Below are 18,712 nucleotides of genomic sequence, written 5' to 3' on the forward strand. Positions count from 1 at the left end.
TGACAAAAATCACAAAATATTACGTGGGGAGGGAGGGTATAGCAAGATAGCCCGTGTATTTATTTTTACAGGGGCTATCTTGCTATACCCCTCCCTATATAAAAAAGTTCTAACATTTTCAAAAAAAATAAAAAAAATTACAGTTTTTTCACATAACTAAAAATACACGTAATGGTTTGTGGGGGAGGAGGGGGGTCAAATTTTTAATATTACCAAATATCACCAAGGAGGAGGGGGGAGTCTAAAAATCCTTAAAAACTCGCTCACGTGATTAATGGACGCTCCATAATCGACAAATTGCAACACTCCGATGTTATAATCATTGATAAGTTGAGTATAATGAAATGATCAATAAGCAAATTATAGCAAAAACTGTAAAAAAATAGAATATAAAATCCAGTATTATTAAGCTAGTGATGTACCTGCTATATTGCCTTTCAAAACAAACTTTGGAATTTTTCGTTCTACAAAAAAAATGAAGAAAAGATAAAGTAATTAAACTAATTAAAATATAAAGTCAGTAAAATTAAAAACCTATATTTCCAAAATGAATTATTCATATTTTTTAAAATTTTGGTAAAATTAACGTACATTTTGGTTTGCGAAGAAAATTAGCGTACATTTAGGTTTGCGAAGAAAAAATAGGAAGGTTTTAATCACATACTTAAAATTGTCTAGAGTATAAAATTGAATTTTATAAATGTATTTTGTAAATATATTTACAAAATACATTTATAAAATAAAAAGGTATACCTCCCTCAGATATATTATAATTTGAAAAATGTTAAATATCTATTTTGAACTATCTAATAGTCATGTAAATATACAATTTTCTTTCTAACAAAAAGATAAGATAAAAAAATATTAATTTATATAAAAATATACGAGTTTCGTCTTAAAATTTTCAACATTTGAAGAAATATTTCACCGTTGTTTGAAAATAGGGAAATAATGTTTAATATAATGATTCAAAGCAAATTAAATTGTATTCAGATTTAAGTATATCATAGTTAAATTATTAAAAAATTAAAAAAAGGACAACCAATATTTTTCCTAACTTGATAACATTTCACTGGATATCATTATCTTTTATGCACAATGTAATTCTCTGAAGTAAAAAGTTAATCACGAATTGGATGGTTGTATACACAACCGATTTCTTTTAGTCCACTAAATATAATATAATATTTTATCCTTTTAGAATAAGATATTTTACATATATTAGGTATCAAACTATGTAGAAAGAGTTTCCAAATACCTTTCTGTTGCAAAAATTTTTACCGCGCTTCATAGAATTTGACGCAAATATGCACCTACATAGTCAAATTCTGTGAAATATTTCTCTTTGAAAAGTAATCCACGGTTTTACTTGTAATATTGACGATGACGTACAATAACGAAAAAACAGAGTTACGCATTATGCAAATCACTGTGAACAAATTAAATTTCTCCTTTGCTTTTCATTAATAATCAAAAATCATGTGTGTGTGGACACTTGGTTTCTCCGTCTGGAGAAGTCGGTGAGTGATTTATGATTCTAAGAATTATATTATATATATATATATATATATATATATATATATATATGTGTGTGTGTGTGTGTGTATGTGTGTAAAGAAAATTCAGTTTCACTTCAGCAATTTAAAGTATTGTAGCGACTACTAATGTATAGATTATAATAAGAGACTAACAATAAGATCTTTTGCTAGCATACTCTTTTATATAAAATTAATTAGAAGTTCAATTAAATATAAAATATGCACGATACAAAATTGCCTAAAGATCTTTATTAACTTCCCACAGGGTCAGTTATAGTAATCGCAATAAAATAAAAAATGAAAGCCTATGCATATTTTTTACTTCGGCATATTTTTGACAAAAAATAGATGCATCTAATGAGTGTGTGCGTATGTTAAAATACAATTTTTTGTCCACGATTCAAAAAACAATCAATTAGTATTAACAGGAGGACGTGCTGATTAGTTTTTGACCAAGGCAGCTATTTACAGAGCAAAAAGTGCAACAAAAGCAGTTTTTGAGTAAAGTTTTAAAAATTAAATTGTTTTATCTTCGCTATATGAGTGAGTTGCTTTTATAAAATACAAAATTAAAATCTTGGAATATTCCAAGAAGCTGGATGTAAAATTGATGTTGAATCAAATAATTTTGTTAAAAGTACAAAGTAGTTATAAGTCCAAGAGACATTTAGCCTTAAAGCAAATTGCAAAAACTTACTAATATTATCAAATTGTCATAATAGATAAGAATTGAGTATAGCAACTTTTCAAATTGCAACAATTTTCATATTTGAACTCCTTTTCGTAAACCTATAATATTGTAGTATGTTTGTTATAACCATGGTTATAAAACATGCATGTATATTCTAGCATTAAACAAAGTTTGATCGCAATGGTCAAAAAAAATTTCAACAATTAATTACGAAGAAAAGACCGAATTTAACAAAAACTGATCACCACCATTCCCAAATGATATCTTACAAAGTAAAATTCTTAAAATCCGTTCAGTATTTTTAAATAAACGTGAACAAAATATGAAGAAAAAATATATATTATTTATAAACAATGGCTTTAACATTTTTGAAATCGGTGCAGCCGTTTTTCAGAAGACGTCGGTCAAATTTTGGTACAACATACTTTGTTATTACTAAAATTTCCATGTGAACAATTCAGAAAATCTTGAAACGCCGAGAAAACAAAATATTAGCAAAACGGATTTTCTGAAAAAAAAACTTCCTTCGAGAAGTTGAAAAGTTTTATTAGAACTTAGGCAACGCTTTTTGTTTTTTTTTTTGTACAGAAGCAATGAGAAATACAATTATGTCACAACGCATCCTGAAAAGCTCGTTTATAATTATAAACGAGCTCTTCAGGACGCGTGATCCACAAGCTACATTTGCCAAACATCAATTATTTTATGAAAACTATATTCTAAAACTTTTATATGATGATGTCAAATTAATATTTTTACTTTATGGTCAATTTTCAAAAAAGGCGATATTTTGTGTATCTTTGAATTTCACTAGAAAAAGGGATAAAAATCGAAAAGCAATTTTGATAAATGAACAATTATTCCTAGTTTAGATTTAAATTATTGCGCCGATTTAATTAATAATACATTAACTTTGAAAATTTCAACTCAAATGATGATGGGACTTCAATTTTCACCATTTTGATTTTTTTATCTGACGGGAATGATAATAATATAGCAAATATACAATACCCCTAGTAGAAATGTATCGTGGCTAGAGGGGTAAAATATCGTGGCGCAATATTCGAATCTTGTCTTTAGATGGACCGGGCAATATTTGTTTTCAAAATTATGGAAAATTTGGAAAATTCATCGGAAAAGTGTTTTATATGGTTTATTACAAATAATAAACATGTTTACCATCTGATTTACGCCTCTAATTTTATATTTACACGAATTATACATGATTTTTAAATGTGGGTTTCATGCATTTTTTTTCTGGGCGACCAAGATTCGTTTTTTCAGTATTATCGAACTTGGGAAATACATGGTATTTATAAGGGTCACGAAAAAAATTAACTTTAAATAATTAATTAGCCCCAAAATCATGATTAAGGCTTTTAAAAAGTCATATGTTCGATCGCAATTAATAGTTTGATACATTTTTCTTATAAATTCAATATAAATTTTAAATGTGGGTTTTATGCATTTTTTTTCTGGGCGTCCAAGATTTGTTTCTCCAGTATTATCGAACTTGGGAAATACATGGTATTTATAAGGGTCACGAAAAAAATTAACTTTAAATAATTAATTAGCACCAAAATCATGATTAAAGCTTTTAAAAAGACATATGCTCGATCGCAATTAATAGTTTGATACATATTTCTTTTAAACTCAATATAAATTTTAAATGTGGGGGTTATGCATTTTTTTTCTGGGCAACCACGATTCGTTTCTTTAGTATTATCGAACTTGGGAAATACATGGTATTTATAAGGGTCACGAAAAAAATTAACTTTAAATAATTAATTAGCACCAAAATCATGATTAAAGCTTTTAAAAAGTCATATGCTCGATCGCAATTAATAGTTTGATACATATTTCTTTTAAATTCAATATAAATTTTAAATGTGGGGGTTATGCATTTTTTTTCTGGGCAACCACGATTCGTTTCTTCAGTATTATCGAACTTGGAAAATATGTGGTCTTTATAAGGGTTACGAAAAAAATTAACTTTAAATAATTAATTAGCACCAAAATCATGATTAAAGCTTTTAAAAAGTCATATGCTCGATCGCAATTAATAGTTTGATACATATTTCTTTTAAATTCAATATAAATTTTAAATGTGGGGGTTATGCATTTTTTTTCTGGGCAACCACGATTCGTTTCTTTAGTATTATCGAACTTGGGAAATATGTGGTCTTTATAAGGGTTACGAAAAAAATTAATTTTAAATAATTGATTAGCACTGAAAACACGATTAAAGCTTTTAAAAGGTCATATGCTCGATCGTAATTAATAGTTTGATACATTTTTTTACATTAATGCCTTTGTGTAAGTGTCAATGTTAAAACCAATTTGGGCTCCATATAATATATTGATAAACAATATTAAAATCCCATTCAAAACTAATATAAGCTCAATATTGAAAATCAATATATGATTAATATAAATAAACAATATTTACTTCAAATTCAAAATAATTATTTAACCCACATTTAAAAATATTATTTAATTCATATAAAAAACAGAATTTAACTCATTGATAATATCTTAGCTAATACATAGCTAATCATTGATCCGCTCGATCGTAATTAACAGTTTGATATAAATTTTATATGAATTCAATATAAATTGTAAATATTATATTCACATTAATTTTTTCTTTATTATCGAACTTGGGAAATAAGTAACATTTACATTGGTCAAGAAAATAATCAATTTTAAATCATCAATTAGCACCAAAAACATCAATGGCGACTCTTAAAAAACATATTTTTGATCAGAATTAATTAATTAAAGCTAAAATAATTAAATCCATTATTAAACGTGAAGATATGCAAAAATCTTCATTTTCGATTTTCGTCTCATTACTATAAATACCCTAGGGGAAGTTAAAAAAGCAATAAATAATTTAACTATATTGTATTTATTTATTAACTATATTATTTAACGACATTGTAAGTATGTCATCATTCAGTAAACAAAACAAAAATAAAATTATACAAGATTATAGTAGTACAAAAGTACCAGAATAATTAACAAACTTAAATAATGTCAGTACGTACTAGGGTTTGTCGGTTTTCAAAAACCGGTTTTAAAAACCGGTTTTTTGGCGAAAATTATAGAATTCGAAAACCGGTTTTTTAGTGAAAAAAGTCGGTTTTCACTGTAAATGGAAAATTACAAATATAGCCAAATATAAAAGATAGATGAAAGAGTTTTGATTCTTGAAATCATATTCCTTCCTCTACTCAAACTTAAAAAAAGAGTTTTAAACCCTAGAAGCCACAAATTAAGGAACAAAAACTTAGAATTATTATATCAGGCTTTAAAAACAATTAAGCATAATTTGGTCGCAAGTATGAGAGTATTTTCTATTTCTGCAAATTTTGTGAGTAAACAAAGGACAAGTCTAAGTAGCACTTCGATAGACGTTCTAAGTTTTTTTAAATCATATTTTGTTAAACAGAAAAACAATTAGAATGTTTAGAATTAATTAATTATAATTGCTCGGAACAGACAATACCCGAGTTTAGCTTAATTGTTTTTAAAACTAAAATTAATATTAACAAGTATCAACATGTATCTAATTTTTTTTTATTTAATGATTTTTTTTTTATTTAAAAATGTATTATTTTTATTTATTCGAAAACTTTCCTTTGACTATCATAAAAATAATTTCATTCTTATATGTGAAAATAATGCATGAATAACGAATAATTATTTTCAAAGTTATTTAATCAAGATAAACTATTATTTTTTAGTTCTACTAATTAAAATTAAAATAAATTTGTTTACTATCTATAAAATTGAACAATAAATAAATTCAGTCAAATACTGCTCTAAATTACACTATAGTCTAATTTATAAATTTGCGGATAAATTACAGAATGTTCGAGCAAAACTTTATTTTCTATTAAAATTCGAAAACCGGTTAAAACCGGTTTTTTAGTGAAATTAAAATTCGAAAACCGGTTTTCTGAAATGTCGGTTTTTGTATAAACCCTAGTACGTACCGCACTGAGAAAGAAAAATTAAACAAAATGTTTGATAAAAAAAAATCAAAACTTCGAATAAAATAAATGTTAAGTAATGAAATTTTGTAGTTAGTCACATGACTTGCTTAAATTTGTTTTTTTCTAGTTTGGTATGTATTAATATTATTCAAATCTGTTATCATCTGTTAAATCTGTTAATATATCGAATTATATTTATAAATAGAGACGTTTTAAAAATATTCTGAAATTGCACTATGTACATGTATATGGTTTATGTATGAACATCTGGTTTTTGAGAATGTCTCTTCTTTCTTTCATATAACCGATATTTGTATAAGGCTATCTCGCTTCGTGTACGGTCCTTCGTACGAATCGTTGTCCTTCGTCCTCGGTGTTTCTAGAGTCTAGAATGTAGACGACTACCTAACTATATGTCAGTTATGGCCGAACTTATTTTATACGTATTTTATGAACTAATATTATATCATTGCACTTTTGTTTTAATTATATATTCTTGCATTTTTAATAGCAATTATTATTTATATTACTATACTAGTTTATTATTTACATTAATGTTATTTAAGAGTAAAAGTTTAATTAAAAAATTTATTTAAAGGCAAAAGAAGTCTTCTTTAAATTTATTACTGTGTACATAGTAAATAGTGTGATTATAAAAAATGCTTGTTGGTTAGTTCTTGAAGAAGGAAAGAATCCATAAGCCCATAACGTAGGATAAAATAAGTGAAATATTATTATGTTTTGTGAAGATAAAATTTATTTAATATAATTCAGCAAAAAAAAATTAATAATAAATATAAACATTAAAAATTTTCTAAATGTAAACATATTTGATATAATGATAATTAATAGCAATTTTATTAATTTTGTTTTGAATATTTTCTAAGTAACGTTTCACTGATTATGCAATTTACTAACTCTCTTATATTGAAATGAATGAAAAGGGAGTTATGGATATACTTTACTGACTACTACACTGAATAAACTAATAACCACAAATTAATGAGCGTATACTTTGTAACATAAAATGATACAAAAACATAAAAATACATAAAAATATGTTAGAACCGCCCTTTGATTAACAATGCTTTAAGTCTGCATCACCATCGAACGCACGGAGCACGGAGCCTCGCATTTTTCAATAGTATGAAATTCGTTACGCAGTGCATTTAGCAATTCTTGTTGAATTTAGAATTTATTATAATATTAAAATATATTCATAATATATAGTAAGTCTGGAAAAATGTGAATATTTAGTGAAAAATAAAATGATCTATAATATCAAATGATAATTGGCTAAAAACATATTTTGTGAACAGTTTATAAATAAAATCAAGCGGTTAATTAACATAATTTTGAGTTTTATTTTAAGGTACGTAAGTATATTCATTACTTATATTATATAAACAACATACATATTTAGTAAACAATGATGTGTTTTATATATTCTAGATTGACTAAATTGAAATGGATGTAAAATCAGCTGTAATATAAAAACTATCACATAGCAAAAATGGATTTGATAAAAGGTAATAAAAATATTAACAAACTTATTAAATGCAGACTTTTCAATAATTTATTATCGCTTTTGAATATTTGATATTCGTATTTCCATCAACAGTTTTTTGTTTTAATTTAAAATTATAATTGTACTGTTTTAAATTAATGTTAAAATTTTATATTAACTGTATTTTAAATTATTTCAGATTTAACTGTGATCGAGTTCTAGAAAATAGTAGTTTTCAATAAACTACAATGCCAGAAATGTTTTTTTATTAAAAGCTAAGTAATTGAATTCCAGAAATATTGCTATAAAATATTAATAAATTTTATCTTATTTCAGGTGTAATCGTGATCGAATGCAAGAAAATGGTAAAATATGTGTGAAATATCCAAATAATATAAGAATTTCCACCACTAATTAAAATACTTATAAATAGACAATTAAGGCGATAGGATTAACAAAGATGAGATTATGATTTACCATTAAGATCCTCCAAATTATTATAATGACTGAAAATATTTTGATTGTTCTATATCTCATTATCATAATGTGTAAATTGTTAATAAAATTATTAAGATTCAATACATAAACTATTTAAAAATGTATGTATTCATTTAGAATAAATAAACTTTTATTATCAATGAGTTAAATACTGTTTTTCTATATAAACTAAATAATATTTTTAAATGTGGGTTAAATAATAATTTTGAATTTGGGGTAAATATTGTTTATTTATATTGAGATTATATTGGTTTTTTATGTAGGGTAAATATTGTTTATTTATTAACTTCCCGTAGGGTAAGTTATTGTAATGGGCCGAAAATCGGAATTGAAAATTTTTACATTTCTCGACGTTTTGAAGGTTTCTGAACGTTTTGGCATACTTCAGAAAAAATGGATGTGTGTGTGTGTGTGTTGTGTGTGTGTGTGTGTGGTGTGTATGTATGTATGGATACAAATTTTCGTCCACGTTTTCGGGCGTACGGATCAACCGATTTGAATGGTTTAAAAAACATTCGATTCCTATTCATAGGGAAAAGAGCTGATTAGTTTTTGGCGAAGGCAGGTCCAGCCGTTTCGGAGATACGGAGCAAAGAGTGCAGAAAATAGAAATCGAGTTTTTGAGTGAACGGAGCATCCGATTTGAATGATCTAAAAAACATTCAATTAGTAATGATTGGGAGAAGGGGTTATTAGTTTTTCGCAAAGGCAGGCCCAGCCATTTCGGAGATACAGAGCTAAATGTACAAAAAATGGCAGTTTTTGAGAGAACTAAGCCTCCGATTCAATTGATTCAAAGAACTTTCTGCTTGTCTTAACAAAATAATTGATTTTGGAAAAAAAAATTTTTGTTCCATTTTTTTTTTTTTTAAATTTTTTTTTGTATATCGAAAATAATTCAGATTTTATTTTTAATTCTGACTATAGTTTTAATATACTTTAAACAAATAATTTCAACTCTGCAATTCAGTTGATATAATTCTTATAAATATTAGACAATGTTACAATATTTATAATAATCTATTTGAAAACATTCAATATTCCTCGAACATTTCGTTACGGTACGGGAAGTTCAAGCAATTTGCCTTAAGGCACGATGCCACCCACCCGACTAGTATTAATCTTATATTGGTTTTCAATATTGGGCTTATATTACTTTTGAATGGGATTTTAATATTGTTTATCAATATTGGTTTTATATGGGGCCTATATTGGTTTTAATATTGGATTTATATGGGAAAATGTTAACAGAATAATATTATAGCAATATTGGTAAACAATATAGAGCCCATAAAAAGTACAATATTGCGCCACGATTCGTTTCTACTAGGGACATACATTCTGGTCTATGTAAATGTAAATTATTCTCGAATACGAGTATTTGCGGTAACATGAAGCTGAATAGAAGTTAGTTATTCGCGGCAAGTGGTAAAAATAAAATGCATGAAATACTTAGAATGCGAAGTACTATGGATTCAGATGTGGTGGTCCTCGATGTAGACTGGACAGGATTATGGAGTCTTTTTCAACTTTGCCTTTGCATATTAAGAAAAGTTCATTTCAATCTGCATAAATAGAATTTTGTGAAAATTATGAGAAATCTTGAAATTTTTAATGCTATCCACAACATTAAATTACAGTTTAAAATTTAACGATGTTTGCTATTAACCGAAAATTAGTAATTAATAATTAAATGCTATTAGTTAATTCATTTATTAAGCTTTTTAAAAATTTTACAAGTTTCTTGCTTTTCTCTTTAAAGAAATATTTCTGTGCGTCGAGATACTCGAAAAAAAAATGTCACATATATATTATTTGTCATATTTACTTATACTTGTATGTTTATTTTGTGTTTAGCAGTTCAGTTCATTTTCTTATTGTTAAAATAACTTCTGCGAACAGTATTTTTCTCTTTACTTTAAAAAATCTCGTTACTGTTGAACATGATATCCAGTTAATATAAAAACTTTGTTGCTATCATCCAACAAGTTTTTATACGATGAGAAAAACTATGATAGTTTTCTCCTTTAAGTAAAAATCCATGTTTCTGAAAGATGCTATTTCCTTATTGCCAATGCTAAATATTTTTTTTAGTAAAAATTAGCAAAGTAAAAGCATTTGTTACAGGTATAAAAAAATCTCGTTACTGTTGAACATGATATCCAGTTAATATAAAAACTTTGTTGCTATCATCCAACTTTTTTATACGATGAGAAAAACTATGATAGTTTTCTCCTTTAAGTAAAAATCCATGTTTCTGAAAGATGCTATTTCCTTATTGCCAATGCTAAATATTTTTTTTAGTAAAAATTAGCAAAGTAAAAGCATTTGTTACAGGTATAAATGTTACTCCAAAAGTGAAAATGATTGAATTTCATACATCCATCTACATCATATCCAGTAAATATAAAAACTTTGACTTATCGTTCATTAAGTTTTTTATATGATTTGTAAATTATTTGTAAACTCTTGTTAGTATATCCAATTTTCATTTTAGTTAGATTAGTATATTTAGTAAAATCATCAATGCAAAGAAAGTGAAATTGATAGAGATATCCATTTCTTGTTCCAGGATTGTACGTGGAATATTTATTTGAAATCTGCAAAATATGCAACATGTTTATATTAGTATGTAAATTTTGTTGTCATTGTCTTCGAAGAAAATTACTGCATTTCTCTTCCTGAAGGTGTAAAATTTTGAGATGCTATTTTCTTATTGCTAACTTAAATATTAATTTTATTAAGAATTTTATATTCAGTAAAAATTGTCAATGCAAAATATATGTTGTAGCTAGGGTTTAAAGAAAAACTGACATTTTAGAAAACCGCTTTTCAAATGGTATTCTTCCGCAAAACTGATTTCGAATTTTTATATAAAAATTTCATTTCATTGTGCCTTAAGGCAAATTGCTGGACCTTACTGAAATATTCGAAAAGTATTAAATGTTCTCAGATGAATTATTATAAATAATGTTACTGTTACTTTCATTACTCTTATTTTATAAAAAGTAAATAAACAAAACCTAATCAATCGGATCTAACATGAAAAACATTGTCTAATATTTCTAAGAATTATATAACTGAATTGCAAGGTTAAAATTATTATTAAAAGTATATAAGTGGTCTTTAGAACTTTAACAACAATATGAATTAAATACAAATTATTTTTCGATATTAAAAATAATTATTTAAAAAAAATTGAAATAAAAAAAAAATTATTTCCTCAAAAGCAATCGTTTTGTCAACACCAAAAAGTTTATCAAATCATTCAAATCAGATGCTTACTTTTCTCAAAAACTGTCATTTTTGCACATTAGCTTTATATCTCCGAAGCCGCTGGACCTGTCTTCGTCAAAAACTAATCAGTTCATTTTCGATTTTACATTACTATACCTTACCCTAGAGGAAGTTAAAAAAAACTTTAACAAAAAATTTCGAGTGATTAAAAGAAGTTTATGACTGAAAATATTCACTGTTCAATTTTATTTATAATTTTTATTTATAAAATTGAGTAATAATTGATTAGAAGCTAATAACTTTAAAAATAATTAATTATTTGTTGTTCATGCATAATTTTGCATATAACGTTGTAAATATTTTTATAATAGTGAAACAAGGACAGCTATGGATTTGCAGCATTGTTTTCATTTGGTGCACTTGGCTGCATTTGTCATTTTCAATTTCTTTAACGTGATATTCATACAATGAACACCAGTATTTTCCACTAAGAATACGGTTTTGGAAAGCCATATTTTTTTCCAGAGAATCCTGATTTTAAAACCAGACAAATACTAGTTGCATCTACATTATTCCTACGTTATAGATAGATTTTGAGTTCTTGTTGCAAGTTTAGTATGTATGGTAAATATTTATTCGGAATCCGGAATATTTATCTGAAAATATTCAACATGCCTTGATCTGAGTACGCACATGGTCCTGTCTGAGCCAAGTGCTAAGTGTAATGGTTCCATTGAACTCCCATGAAAGTGAAAGTTGTTCCACAAACTACCTGTCAACTCCAAGAATACCGCGGCTCATGTGTACATACACGATGTTTTCATGTGTGAGCCGACAACATACTAGATTCTGGATCAGAAGTTTCTACTAGTTGTCATTTTTTCTTAAATTCTGTAACTTGCTTCTGGTTTCATAATACTTTGCTAGGAGTATTTTGATTCTTAGCCACAACATAATGGTATTGTGGCTTAAGCTGCAGAAATTTTCCATTTTGTAAATAATGTTTTGATAAATAATATTAACTAACAATACAAATTAAATATTTTTTAAATCGATCAAATCAGAGGTTCCATTTAAAAACTGAATTATCTATTTTCTGCACTTCTTGTCCACTTCCTGGATTTACTTTTGTATTATTCAAATTTTTTCAAGTTTTTTGAATTATTCAAATCAGGATTAGGTTTTATACATTGAACATTTATTGTAATTCTGAAAATTGAAAGTCCATTCAATTTCACTATATCATTTCATATCAGTTCATAGGAAAACTTTGTTGTCATTGACTTTATACGATGAAGAAAACTTCTGCATTTCTCTCAAAATCGTCGACATAACTAACCAACAGAAAAGAATCTATGTACTTAAAAACATATTATATTAACTAGTGGGGCGCATGGCATCGTGCCTTAAGGCAAATTGCTGGAACTTCCCGCGCCAAAAATTATTATTTTTTTGAAAAGATAAACATTGTTGAAAAAAATTTTCTTCAAACAAATTAGATTTTTGAGAAACTATAAATTTGACAATAATAATAAAATGTTTTTTAAATTATTCAAATCGTTTCATCCGTGTTCCCGAAATCGTCGACGAAAATTTGTAACACACACACACACATACATCCATTTTTTCTAAGGTATATCAAAATGTTTAGAAGGTTTTGAAACGTAAAGATATATACAAATTTTCATTTTCGATTTTTTTTGCGATTACTATAACTTGCCCTACGGGAAGTTAAAAATATCTATAAATACATGCAGATGCTTTTATTAACATTTATCATAGTTTTAGCAATAATGCACCATTTTCTTGAAATATGAATAATTCTATTCTGCAGCATTAATAAACATTATTACTCCATCATTTATTACTATAAAAGCACATAATTTTTGCAAAATTTCCACATTATTAATACAGCTGTAAGTTAATTCCAGTTCTGCCAGTATTATGGCAAAATATCGTGTTTGCCAAAAAAAATTATAAATGCTCTAAAAAATTGGAGTAAATATAACATGTTATATTTTACTAAATAAATAATTTCCTGTTCACACTGTATAAGTTTTCAGACTCGATGCTAACTCCATATCGTTTTTGTTACTTAAAGTTGTGTTTAAATATGTACGTGTTAGTGCACTGATATGTGTTTACTAATTGTAAGAAAATATTATACTCAGAATATATACCACGGGTTGTCAAAAACTTTTTCAACTTTTAGATAAAAATTATTTGTATTATACTGTACTTAAACGTTGATGTGATTATTAATACCGCATTTCGATTTAGTTGTTATACCATCCACTGACTTATAGGAACCATAAGTTCTGATTGCCCTTCAAATAATAAAAAAAATACACCTAAAAACAGTCAAAATAATTTCAATATGTCCTGTCTTCCCAAAAATTTAATCAGCTCTTCTTTTCGTCAATATAAATAAAATGTTTTTTGAATCATTCAAATCGGATGCTCCGTTAGATCAATGACTAATTTACCATTTTTGGCACATTTTACCCCGTATCTTCAGAACGGCTGGACTTGCCTTTGCCAAAAACTAATCAGCAAGTCTGCCTGTCAATACGAATCGAATGTTTTTTTGTATCATTCAAATCGGTTGATCCGAACATACATACATACATTCATACATACTACACAGACACACATACACACACAAATATATACATTTTTCTGAGGTATACTAAAATGTTAAGAAGGCCTTAAAATGTAAAGATGCACAAAAAAAATCATTTTAGTTTTTTTGCGAATTCTATAACTTACCCTACGATAAGTTAATAAATAAGAGTGGCATAAAATTTTATTAAAATACTAAGTGATGTACTTAATAAAATTTTATTAATTACATCACTTTTATCGTTAAGCTAGTAAAATCAATGATTATGATCGAAATAAATATGGTAAAATAAAAATTTTAAATCGAGTTTGAGTTTTATCGTTCTTCACTAGTAAAATACTGAAAGTAGTCTATTATTTACAGTTAATACTTAAGAATAATTATTACGTACATCAATAAAAATAGACCTATGTTCATCGATGAGCAATAAATATTAAAAAAAAATTGATGATCCGATTTATGATAAAATATGAACAAAAGTATAATCATTCAGTTTGGTTTAATGTCTAATTATAGCTTCTGTTATCAGTATAATACATTAATATCTAATTTATTCCTCTACAATTGAATAAAATTGAAATTAAATGTTATGAATAAATTTCCTATAATCATTTTAATCACTACGTACTAAGTATTTACGTGCATGTCCGTTTTCTCAGCAATCTACAATAATCAGAAGAAATACACACATTTCGAAAATTTGCATAGTCTAAAATTTTTGTAGGTAATTCGTTTATTTTTTTATAATTAGTCATTGTTTTATTCATAGAAGCTGTAATTAATAATAACAAATTTTATTCCATTCTCTTCAATCATCAATCCTCTATCAATTCACTATCACTTTGTAATATTTGATTAAAACTATATTTAATCCAACCATCAATAAAATATTAATTTTCTATGCCTTACTTGATCAAATTCCTGACAAAACCATCATGTATTGACTGCAAGACGTCCACTAGAAAAATGAGCTATAATAACTATGTTTGTTTACGACACCACAAATATTAGTGAGGTGGCTGGGAAACATTATGTGAACATTATTATATATAAGAATTAAAAAGTATTATGCACATTATAAATTGTTCTATGGCAAAAATATGTTTTAGTTTTCGAACTAAATTACCTAGTTTTATAAAAGAATTTTAGTTAAAAATAAACATTTCAATTTGTCATTATATTTCCACAACATTTATGTTTTTGTTAATGTTGTATTGTTTTTAAGTGGCCTTAAAATTAACTGTTTGTGTATTTTTGTCACATAATTAATATTGTTTAGATCCAAAGTAATAGTTATGCTAATTTATTATAGTTTAAATAATTGTTTTGTTATTGTCAAATAAAAATAGATAATTATGTTGTAAATTTGTAGAATGAACATTTTTATATTCAATGTAATAAAAAATCTTATAAAAAATTAGAAGTTACCATAAAAAAATAGAATTTTATACTGCCATACTTTGTGTTTACAGAAAAGGTACATTACCTACTAATTGTGTTCATAGTAAAACATTTAAAATAAATTAAATAACCACTATTTTAATGTAAATAATTATACATTGATTTGATTTAAAAACGAGATAGATTAAAAATATCCGACATGAATATATGAAAATAATTTGCAGTACATATAATTGTTCTGTTATATAATACAATAATAAAATATTATTTTATAAGGCCTTCAAGTTAAGTGAAAATACTCTAACAATAATATTAAATTAAGAAAAAATTTGATCGTTTTTGACTATGAATTAATTCAATCATTATGATCTGAGACTGTGTGTGATATATTCATAATTTTTAATAAAAAAAACTTTTATAAGCCTTTAAGTTTAAAAAAATAACTATCTTAGGTAACTTAATCATATATCATTATTAAACTTATATTAAATAAATTATTACCTGTAATTGTACACTTAATAAATCATAATTCTCAATCAATATAACTGCATTAGATGATAATAATCAACATATTGAAATAGTTAAAGCATTTTTTTGTTAAATTTATGTAAATAATATCTATTTTGCTAAATAGCTTTACTAAATAGCTCACACTGTTCAAAAAATATTTCAAGTAATATGTGAATCGAATAGCAATCCATTTTGCTAGTAATGATAGTAAATACATTTGTTTTTGTAGATATATTCATAATTATATTCATTTATTTATTCAAGCCTCCAATGCATTATGATTCTACACTTAACAACACACATATCACTATAAAATACATTTTTGAATTTACTGATTTTTTGTTAAATAATACTGATTAAAAAAATAAAGTTTTAAAACTTAATAAAATTTCCAATTGACTATTTCAGAATTTGGTGACGAGCTGTCTGACTATTCACCATGGCCTGCGTACGACCTCTGCATAGTCCAAACAAATGTTGCCAGACATAGTAAAACATGTCCATATAATGGTAAGTTAGAAAAGCTATTTAGCTATTGCATTTTATACCCAATGTGTACTGTACAGTACTATACAGTGTACACACAATATTCTATTCCAACAGAATCTATTGTTCGAACATGAATGGTGCATAATGACATGTTCCTTAGACAGTTGTCTTGATAGTTGCATAAAATTAGCGACAAAAGAAACATTGCGTTTCATTTTCATCCTGACATCGGCCAATTATAAAAATTGCAATGGGCTGGAAACAGTGTGGGATCAGAATGCAATTGAAGAATAGAACCTTTGTTTACATTTTGAGTAAATTATTGCTAATAAGACACCGAAGCCTTGGGTTCATAGGTAAGAGGTGCGATGCTTTCGAAATCCAGTAGGCTTTTGAGCATTCTAAATTAAATTTATTATAATAAAAACAAGTCGCAAATAATAATGGAATGATTTGTAAAGAAACCGCAAATTAATTTAAAAGGCCAATTCTCCGATTACCAGTTCTGGTATATTACTAGTCTCTTTTTGATTAAACACATGAGTTGACAGTCAGGAACTGTCAAAAAGTTATGTCTTTGCAGTTCGATCAAGCGATTTAAATTGTACAAATGTCATATAAAAATATTTGCAATTTTTTGTTGTCACTTATGAAATCAAACTGTTGTTAATTTTGACTGATTTTACAGTGTAAAACGCTCCATCGAACTGTAAAGACATATCTTTTTGATATTTCGCGACAACCAACCATAGACATTACATGGACTGCTAGTCCTCATATGTCTACAGTTGTATATGGTGCTCAAACATAGAATGATATGTGACGTCACATCTCTAAGCGAACGTTGCCGACAATCGCGGAACTCGCCCGATTTAATAAATGTCATATGTCATATGTCATATATCACGTGCCTAATATAGACCTTATAATATATAAATCGATTCTAACAGGTAAAATATTATTAATATCATTTCTTACAAAATTATCAGCCATCACAATTGCCATTATATTATTAAAATAAAACATGTAACATATGACATTTAATCAATCGGGAAAGTTCCGCGATTGTCGGCAACGTTCGCTCAGCAAGTGACGTCACAGACCCTTCTATGTTTGTGCACTTATTTTGGGCTCGACTGGCAGTTTATTTAGTATAAGGTTTATGCTACCAACTGCAATTATTCACTAAAAAACACCGGCTACATAACATAACTATACTATCTGGTGAATTGACACCTACTTTCTACTCTATAGCTTTTTGGTGTATTGGTAGTTGTAGCTATGGTCTTCGAATCAGTTGCACCAGGTTGGATAACCGCCTGGTCAGCCTGATGTTAAGCAATTGTAAGATCAAATTTTACTTGAAAATATATATTACAATATTAAAAAGCCTACCCCGACATTGCTGCGTCAAAAATTAAATAATTTATCAGCACTTTTAAGGACTTTCTAATATGTGTTCTAAACAGTGTGGATTCAGAATCCAATTGAATATTAAGACTTTTGTTTACATTTCTAGTAAATTATTGTTAATAAAACACTATGTGCCAATATACAGCTTAGAGTCTTTGTATCAGAATGTTGTGAAATATCATACGTAAAAGTAAAAATATCAAACATAGATAAACGTTGGGCCAACCGTTGGGTTGCCTTCTAAAAATAAAAGCTACTTTATACTCTGAAAAAGACGTCATTACAACAAGTTTATAGGACCACCAAAAAGTTCTAATTTTTGTTACTGCTAGTAAATATAAGAAATTTAAAAAAAAACTTTAATAACAAAAATTTAATACATCTGAAGGCAACGACGATATTTAACATACATCTTAACACAAATTCATTGCTGATTTTTTTAAAATTATTTTGTTAATAAATACATACTTTTTACACAGAAGATATTTTGCCTCTCAAGATGCAACATATTCAAATATCGTAATTCTTTGAAATTCTTTCAAATAGTATATTTTACTTTCAATATATAAAGCAAAGATTCTAAAATTATTTTGTTTTCAACTTTTATTATATAACGTGATATGTAGAAGTAAAATTATATAAGAATTCTTATATAATCATGTTGTAGAAGAAAAAGTTAAAAACAAAATAATTTTTGTTCTCATCAACAGTGTGCATATCTTTGATAACCATTAATTTTTTCAGAAAAAAAACAGTCACGTTTTAAAAAAAAAGTATTTCTTATATTATTTAAATAATATATAA

This window comes from Ctenocephalides felis, unplaced genomic scaffold (assembly GCF_003426905.1).
Source record: "Ctenocephalides felis isolate EL2017-DRISC unplaced genomic scaffold, ASM342690v1 CF-g0.4_SCAFFOLD_03571, whole genome shotgun sequence".
In the NCBI taxonomy this organism is placed as follows: domain Eukaryota; kingdom Metazoa; phylum Arthropoda; class Insecta; order Siphonaptera; family Pulicidae; genus Ctenocephalides; species Ctenocephalides felis.